This window comes from Pseudopipra pipra, chromosome 6 (genome assembly GCF_036250125.1).
Source record: "Pseudopipra pipra isolate bDixPip1 chromosome 6, bDixPip1.hap1, whole genome shotgun sequence".
NCBI lineage: Eukaryota > Metazoa > Chordata > Aves > Passeriformes > Pipridae > Pseudopipra > Pseudopipra pipra.
In genome coordinates, this window is record NC_087554.1 from 37233487 (window position 1) to 37242596 (window position 9110).

At 37.3% G+C, this 9110-nt stretch overlaps 1 long non-coding RNA gene across 1 annotated transcript; it reads right to left on the reverse strand.

Moving 5' to 3' along the window:
* Positions 1 to 517: 517 nt before the first annotated feature.
* Positions 518 to 5818, reverse strand: LOC135415968 (uncharacterized). The gene is made up of 2 exons (XR_010431373.1): positions 1324 to 5818; positions 518 to 1088 (listed from the first exon to the last, which is right to left on the reverse strand). It is a non-coding gene; the product is annotated as an uncharacterized LOC135415968 (long non-coding RNA).
* Positions 5819 to 9110: the final 3292 nt, after the last annotated feature.

The following is a 9110-nucleotide window of genomic DNA, read 5'->3' on the forward strand; positions in this document are numbered from 1 at the left end:
AGAGTGCTCACTAAGCTGTGTGAGTAAGGATCTAATTATTGATACGAGTCACTTACTGATGTAAATGTCGCTTAAATTAAGGCTGGAAAAATCACAATAAAATGTTTAAAAAACTGTCCCAAGACCAAAGTTCAATTTAAGCCACTCTGGGAAATGCGATATTACAGACATCTACCCAGGTAAAGGAAACAGATACCCACTGCCATTTCCTCAGCATTCACAAAATTCAGCAGTTACAGTCCATTATCTTGCCTGTTTTGTGTTGTTAGGACTGATTCCCTGGGCCACCCATGCTGCCACAGCTGTAACATACGGGCTGGGGAGATGCACGGCATCGGTGCAGAGCAAAGTATTGTCACAAACGAAAGAATACTGTATGTTCAGGCCTGGATGCAAGCTTGCCAAACTTTTATGCGTGGCCTGAATGGCTGTCATGAGTTTACTGTGGCTGGATTCAAATCCCTAAAAAATTGCTAAAAGGTGAGAGAGGTTCACAACAGGCAAGACAGATTCGATGTGAGGAATAATATTAAAATTTATTGCTAACAGAATAGAAACTAAAAAGTAATAAAATACACAGTATTAAACACACTTTTAACCACCCCTTGGCCCCCTGCATCAATGAAGGAGGAAAAAGTCTCAGGGCAATAGCTAAAGTCTCTCTTCATCAGGGTGCGGGGGGTCTCTGCACCCCCCCAATGGTCTTTCATGGGCTGTGAGGGGACAACTCCCTTCACCATGATCTTCACCACATATCACGGAGAGTTAAAGCTCTGAGTCTTTTCCCTGCTACGTGGGGTCCCTCCCAGGGGAATAAATTCTCGGGGGACCCCTCCAAGTCGGGTCCATACCTCCCCCGGTCACAGGTTCTGGGGTTCATCTCAGTCTTTATACCCTGATAGTTTTCACCAGAGTCCCACTCAGAATAAACCTGCTCAGCATGGCTTCTCTCTCTATCTCTCTCTGAGTTACAAATTTGAGTGGCTGTGGTAGCTGTGCTGGCTGTGCTTCTCCTCTCCACTCCGCCCTGGGCACGCTCCATGCCATGCACTGCTGCCGCTCGGGGCTCCATCTTCAGTTGCAGGGGGCTAGTAAACCCACGACAATGGCTCACAGTAGCTGCAACCCATACCTCCTACAGCCTCTGCCTTCGAGAGGCAGTGTGACCCCTGCCCCGACCCTCCAGAGCCTCCACTCCAGCACATTCTTGCCAGCATTTCCACATAACCTGTTTTAACAGTCGCTCATATCTAACACCCCTACCCAAACACACAGACTTCATTAGTCGTGGTTAATTGCACATATTTCAAACACCATTTGTACCTGTTAAGCCACTCTGCAAGATAATAGCTGACAAACCAGGCATATCTCTTTTTCCTGCCTTCTCCCAGGGTGTGTCAAAGGGTAGCTGAGCATCAGCATCAATTTTGGGAAAAGCAAAAGAAAAGGGGAAAAAAAAAAAGGCAGAAGCAGCTTTCAGCTGTGGGAATCAGCCTTATCTGTGGCATCACAGGCCATCCCTCATTTTGGCATGAGTCTGCTCATCACAAGCCATTTTATCCCAATTTGTATGGTCAGTCCATAGCAGCTGACATAAAACACCTGTGAATCTCCCTGCCAGTCTAGAAGCACAGGTTATAAACTCAGCTGAGAGAACTCTGAAATACCACCAGATATCTTTAGTGATAGACATGAACGAAAATTCTGTGCATTTTCCTCTTCTCTGGTCCTTTCTACCATCCCTGCACTGAACTCCACTATGGAACAACACCACATTTATAGGGGAACAAAGGTCACTTCAGCATACCCGTATTTCCATGGTATGTCACAGGACTCAGGGCATATTAAAGACCTTCAGCATGCATATGAGTGATTTGGTCCCTAAAAGAGTCTCAGAAAGCATTATGAATGCAGGTAGTTGGCTCCTGTACCTTGCTAGAATACACATAACAGAATTGTGCTTCAGAAAATGTGAGGGATCAGGGCAGGAGGGGCTCTTTGCAGTCTTGGACTAATGAGTGCTGCACTATCTGGCTACTCTGAGACATTCTCCAGCAGTAATCTAGTAGATAAAATAACTCTGCCTATGCATTTAAGATTAGCTGTAAACTCTTAATAAAAATGCCAGTTTTAATATCAGCACAAACTTCTGCTTTTGCTTTAGGTGTCCATCCAAAAAAGAAAAAAAGCTTCCTGCAGCCCAAGTACACCTCCTATAATGCATCAATACTAACAATGCTGTCTGTCCCAAAAACCTCCAGTGTGGTCACTCCTATTCCTACGACTCTATCAATAATGAAGACATATTTGCATTCTAAAATGGCATTGCATTATACTATCAAATACTGTATTCCTCAAGTTTCATAGGTAACTGCGCTAAATTATTACATTTATTTTCGGACTTCAGGACATGAAGTCTGCAGTCCATTTCACTGCAAGCCAACAAAATAAGTTTGTCAAGATGTATTCCTCAAAATTTCTTGCTTTGCCCTGTAACTTCTTCATATAACATTTTCCCTGCCTGAGAAACTGCAATATGAGCCAGAAACTCATCTTTAATTAGACATTTGTGCTCAGTCTAAACATGCCAAAAGGACAGAAAGTCTAAAAGCTGAAAACTTAATTGTTTCCCTAAAGAAGACTTAAATATTTTCTCATACTAAAAAGGTTCTAGAGTGTCAGGGCTATATACAATACTTTATAAGGCAAAATGAAACCTTCCTACAGAAAACCCACAAAAAAACCCCTTGAAGTTCTTCCTCTTCTAGCTTTTCCTCACTAATGGTCAGGTGCATCAATTCAAAGTTTTCATTACCATCCCTACATTAAAATGACAACATAAGTCACCAAAAGACAATGTACAATATATATTTCATGCATGTTGAATGCCACTTGCAGTGTCAAAATACTAATGCTTGATTGTACTATCTGTCTAGACTGAGCATCTAAATTTCATGCCTAGAGCTTCCCTGAAATGCTTAATTTTGTAAGCCAGTGCCAATGGTGCCAAAAAGGGCTCAACTACATTTTTTAGGTAGTCACTACTCAAGCACAACAAAAGATAGGAGTTATCTTTTATCTGCATTTCTAAGATGTAGACAGCCCAAGGTTGGGGAGCTAGAGCAACCACTAGAGCAGAAATCATTGTAGAATATAAACCTAAAGAGATTAACCTTATTGTTTTCTCACTGTTTCTTTAAGCCACTATTAAAATCGAATTAAAAAGACAATGAGCTGAACTTCTCATGGTGCCTGAATATAGCTGAGAGTAGATTAAGAAAGTCACAAGTCCAGAGACACTAAATCTTATTAATCATAATGATATTTTTTACATTATAGCAACCACATTAGAAACAACTTCATTTTAGATAAAAAACTCTGCGAACCTGTGTTTCTAATGGAAATCTAATACAGGGACCATAGGTTTTACATGGAATTAGCAGAACTTTTAAGCTGCCAAGACCCAATGCAGGTTATTAGATTTAGCCACGTAACTCATAGTAAAAATAAGCACTTTCTTCCTACTGAATGAGTTTAAGTTCTAAACCAATACTTCACTTTTTAAAAAAAATGTTTTATCTGTTCATTTTATAACTACTGCATCCCAGTTAATTCTCAAGTCAAAAATACTGTTTGTCTAGGATCCTAATGACATTTACAAGGCCTACAATTAATGAACAAAAGATACTTTACCATCTCTCAGTGTCTTGTCCGTATAAAAATTACGTACCGCACTTCTACAGAAATGTATCTTTTCTTCTGTTTAGTTTATTACCTACAGAAAAGAAGTTTTACATAACTTTTTATGTCTTGTAGCTGTAGTCTCTAAACTATATGCAGCTACTTTCAATGAAAAGAGAAAAAACTATAGTGGGAATAGCTTTAATGTCATATTTTTACTAGTGGGTGTGAGAAGTGATTTAACTTACAGGTACTGATTATTTAATTGTATTGATATAGAGCATAGAGCCTACCATGACTAGTGAATCATTCAGACTGACAAGAGGAGGTGTAAAAACCCTTCTTGCTTCTATTCTGCCACATCCTTCCAGTTTAACAAAAGAAAAAGCTTTATTCACAGGTGGGGGTTAGTAAGCCATTAAAGTTCTTGATAACAGCTATGAATGCATAAAACAAACATGTCAAATCCATGCAGTATAATTCTGAAATTGATTAGATAATCAAACAAACTATTCCAAGAGATGACTATATCATCAGATGCACAATAAAACTGACTGTGAGCCTACGGATGTTTTAAAAATAATCTTTGTAAACTTTACAAAATTAAGCATGTATAGTGTGTTCCGTTTCATTTGTTAGTGTGTGGTCTTTATTCAATGCAATTGTTGTATAAAGCCATTTCTTTAGATTTGAAAAGATACAACAAACTATTAAAGTTTTAGCTATCTCATTGTGTATGAAAGTAATTGTACTGTGTATTTTTAAACCTATGGCCCTGCAGCAGTAGTTTTAATCAAGGAACCTGACTCTAGTCTGCGAAATAATTGTTTTTCGGACAATACTTAACCAAAAACAAATATCAGTCACCAGTGTGCCCTGGCAGCCAAAAGAGACAACTGTGTCCTGGGGTGCATCAGGCACAGCATCCTGATTGAGGTAATTGTCCACTCTACTCTGCTCACCTTGAGTATTGTATGCAGTTTTGGGCACTGAAATATAAGAAGGTTATAAAGCTATTAGAGAATGTCCAAAGGAGGGCTATGAAGATGGGGAAGGGTCTAGAGGGGAAGCCATGTAAGGAATGGCTGAGGTCACTTGGCTTGTTCAGCCTGAAGAAGAGACTGCAGTCTACAACTTCCTTGTGAGGGGAAGAGGAGGGGCAGACACTGATCTCTTCTCTGTGATGACCAGTGACAGGACTTGAGGGAATGGAATGAAGCCGTTTCAGGAAAGCTTCAGGCTGGATAATAGGAAGAGGTTCTTCACCCAGAGGATGGCTGATTGCTGGAACAGGCTCCCCAGGGAAGTGGTCACAGCACCAAGCCTGACAGAGTTCAAGAAGCATTTGGACAACACGCTCAGGAACATGGTGTGATTCTTGGGGTGTCTTGTGCAGTGTCAGGACTTGGATTTGATGATCCTTGTGGTCCCTTGCAACTAAGGATATTCTATGATTCTATGAAAAATAATTAACAGAATTTAGATAAATTCTCAGTCTGGTTTTCAGCAACCTGAATAGAAAAAGCTACCTATAGATAGGTTTGAATATGACTATTTGTGTTCTACAGTAATACAATAAAGGAATAATAGAGCTCACATTTTAGATATTTAACAAAGCACAGGCTTCTGGATCAAAAAAGTCTGTTTTCCTTTTCTTCCTCATCAATTTTATCTTTTTCACTAAACACAAGATGATGAAAAGCAAACAAGTAAGGGATTCACCTAAAACTTTTAATCTCTTTTCAATATCATTTTATGATAAGGGTAATCAAAAATACAATGCAAATCATCTGCTTTCTTTAAATAGTTATAATTTTTATTATTTACAGCCAACAATAGATTTTCAAATTATACTTTTCCCATCGTTTTTTCTATAGTATTTAAATAATACTTTTCTGTTTGTGTGGTTTTTTACTATATAGTATGCATATAAAAAATTTTTATCTTCTATTTTCAGTATCATTACTATTTCCTTTATTGGTATAAATTAATATTCTAGAAAGCTGAGTAAAAGCAATATACTGAAGGCATTAACTAATGTGCCTAGTAAAAGAAACATTAAATGTAAGATGAGCTTTTTATTTTTATTTGGGTTTTTTGTTGCTATTGTAAGAAGAAACAAAGTCGGGTAAAAGCTGTATTAAAGAGTTATGACCTAGTGATCATATTCACTAAAAGGTGAGAGTTCCTTTTAAGTACTGCCACGTACTTGTTTTGCCAGAAATGAAGCGGTTTCTTCAACAAATTACCAAAAATCTGCCTAGTACTTGTAGTCCAAGAAAAGCAATGTTATTGAAAGGAAACCCTATCTTCTTTTTTCATTTTGTACAAAAGATAACCCCATTGGGTCTATTTGCAGGGCCAAATCCTCAGAAAATGAAGCTGAGAATGGTTGTATATTCTGCACAACTTCAGAAGAGACATACTCAGAAGTGGCCCATTGGAAGAAAGCTGGCATATCTGGACAATTCTTTAGTGAAAAAAAGTTTTATTTTACAGAAGCTAGACTATACTAAGTAATGCAACATGAAAAAATTTTTACAATAATCCTGGTCTAAGGTGAACTTTGCAGACCTGACAGAGGAATCTTTGTGCTTGTAAATTTAGCACAATTTACTCCTAACAAATGGGATTTCATGATTGATGACATCCAAGTTGCTTTTCAGAAGAGTGCATAACAGTATTTTTATTTAAACATGAACTAAAAACTATAAGTCTGGCAATTCACCCTATTTATCAATTTCTAATTAATGAAAAGGATGAAAACATTAGAATTGAACTTACCCTTTGAAATGACAAGGCTGAAGAGAATCATAAGAACAACTTGGATACATGAATAGGGAAAGTGAGCACTGATACAGGATGTTGTAAGTCTCATAAAGAATTCTATTCAAATATTGCTATTCAGCATCAAATTGTAAAAAATCCTTTTAGATGAGGTGAAAAATCATAGAATTTTAAAGCTCAAAGAACAGGTAATGCAATTATAACAAGATACAGGGGAGCTACATAAATTATCATATTCCACTTAACTCAGTGATCATAATCATTTTGCAGCTCTATTACATCGAGCTATGAAGAATAATTTAGAAAATCATTGACTCCATCTAGTGGTAATTTTCTGTAATTTTCACTTGCAACTCTGCTTCAGTAGAGAACTAAATTCCAAATTTTAGTTTTAATTTGTTACAAGCCAAGAAACAACAACAGATAACAATAATCCAGAAAATCAATGGGTAGTAATGCCCACATCTCTTCCAAAACCAGTGCCCAAGATATTCTGCAAAGAAATTCAACATCATTTTTCATACACTTAGCTTGGGAAGCTGAGAGAGGGAAATTAGACAATTTTGACTAGTGCCAGAATGTGGACAAGAACCTCAGCTTCCCCAACAGAGTTGTCCCCCAGAGAACAAGGATGAGGGAGACAATCTTTCTCCGTGCATGGCTTTGCCTCAAATCACCAGTAGACTAATGGTGACTGATATGATGAAATGAAATGAAATTAAATTAATGAAACAAAACTGTATTTTTCTTTTTTATGACTTAGAGGGGGTAGTCGTATCACTACAGCCACCACCTCAGTCATTACAAGTAACCACATTTGCAGCCCTCTGAGACAATATAAAGACTCAGACTTCAGAATATGTTCTGCTTACTCAGACCCCACACAATGTACAATTGAATCAAAGTGACAGCATGGCATGAAGAAATTTACACTGCCACTCCCCGATCTACCTTATTCCATAAAACAAAACAGAACAACACCAAACAACAGGTCAAGTCCCCAGGGCCATAACTGTAATTTTTCAAAAGCATTTAATCCAGATGAAGTAATTTTGGATATTCTTGTTTATATAACAACTAAAATATAAGTATGCCTGAGAAGTCTGAGAGAAGTGGAAAGCAGTAGTCGGGAGGCTTCCACATGTTTATTCAGGGTCATTGAAATGAAAATTAAGTCTACAGTGATCAGAATCAAAGGAACTACAGAGAAAAGTGATTTTAACATTTTGAAGGTTTGGGGCTTTGAGGGAATTTGGACATCAAAAAAGGTTAATTTTTATTTCTATTTTTACAATAATACTTGTTATATTCAAGCAATATGGTGGACCTCAGGAAGGAGGCCCACTATTCATCTCCAGAGTTTCCATGACAGGGCAACAAAAATGTCATAAATACTGCTCTATTCTAGTAAAGTCAAATACATAACACTTCCCAATTAATAATTTGGAAAGCTATCAATAAATTTTGAACAACTACGAGAAAAATATCAGTTACTGACAGAAATAAACATAATTCCATAAGCACAAGGATTGGGGTTCAACTCAAGTTTGATCTGATTATCAGTCATAGTCTACACAGCCATAACACCTATGACACTGAGCAAAGGATGAGCACTATAGTAAACTGAGCTTTCAGAGCTAAAATTTGAATTATGAAAACATTCACTGGTGAAATTACCCAAAGATTATTTTGAATGAGTAAACTTGGCAAACAGAGTGGTCTCCTAAAGGAAGTATAAATATTACATGTCATTAAAAAAGGTTACTTACCCTCTGCTGTTTTAATCAACCACAGTTGATTTACAGAATTTCTACACCTGAGCCCTCTCCCACTCTAACCTATCTTCCTTTGACAAGACTACTAATGAAAATTCACTGAACTGAAGAAATTTTTAGCTACTAGCATTCCTTCTCCCAAGCCATTATGTTCAGTGTTCAGTACATTGCTTCTAGGACAAAGTAGTCGTATTCTACATGCTGTCCTTGTCAACTCCTGTGAATGAACAGAGCATTTTTAAATAATTCTCTAGACAACTGAGAGTGTGTAGAAAACCAGTTAAAAAATCCTGGAATTTCATAGAATAGTTATTTCTCAGATTATCAAAACAAACAAACAAAAAAATAGAGGAAAAGTTCTTTTTTAAAAATTTTCAAATAATGGAGATACAGGGTGACTTCAGGTCTTCATATGAGCTAACTGCAGCCTAGCAAGGGGTCTGTCAGTTAGGATATATTACATCCTCTACGGCATCTTACTAATAATTTGGTATAAGTAGTTTGATCTGATGATGAGCTCGCTTCTGACTGTTTATAAATGAGATGTAGATCAACACGACAAATGCAGAACTTGAAAAAAACAGAGTAACTATATATTTCATGGTAAATCATGCAGCATTACAGAGCTGTAAAAAACCCAGCTTATTAATGTATTAAAAATAGCAGTGTCAGGTACTGGCACTTTTCTATTTGCCTTTTAAATTACGCCACAGAGATGATCCCCAGTGCATAGTTCTAGTACTGCAGTCTTATAGCTGTATATTAGAACCTTCTTCTCCTATTACAGTCATACCTTAGAGAAAGGAAAATTGTCTGAACAGACCTCTTAATAAGCATAATTTCCCAGGCTTCTAGTTAAAAAACTAT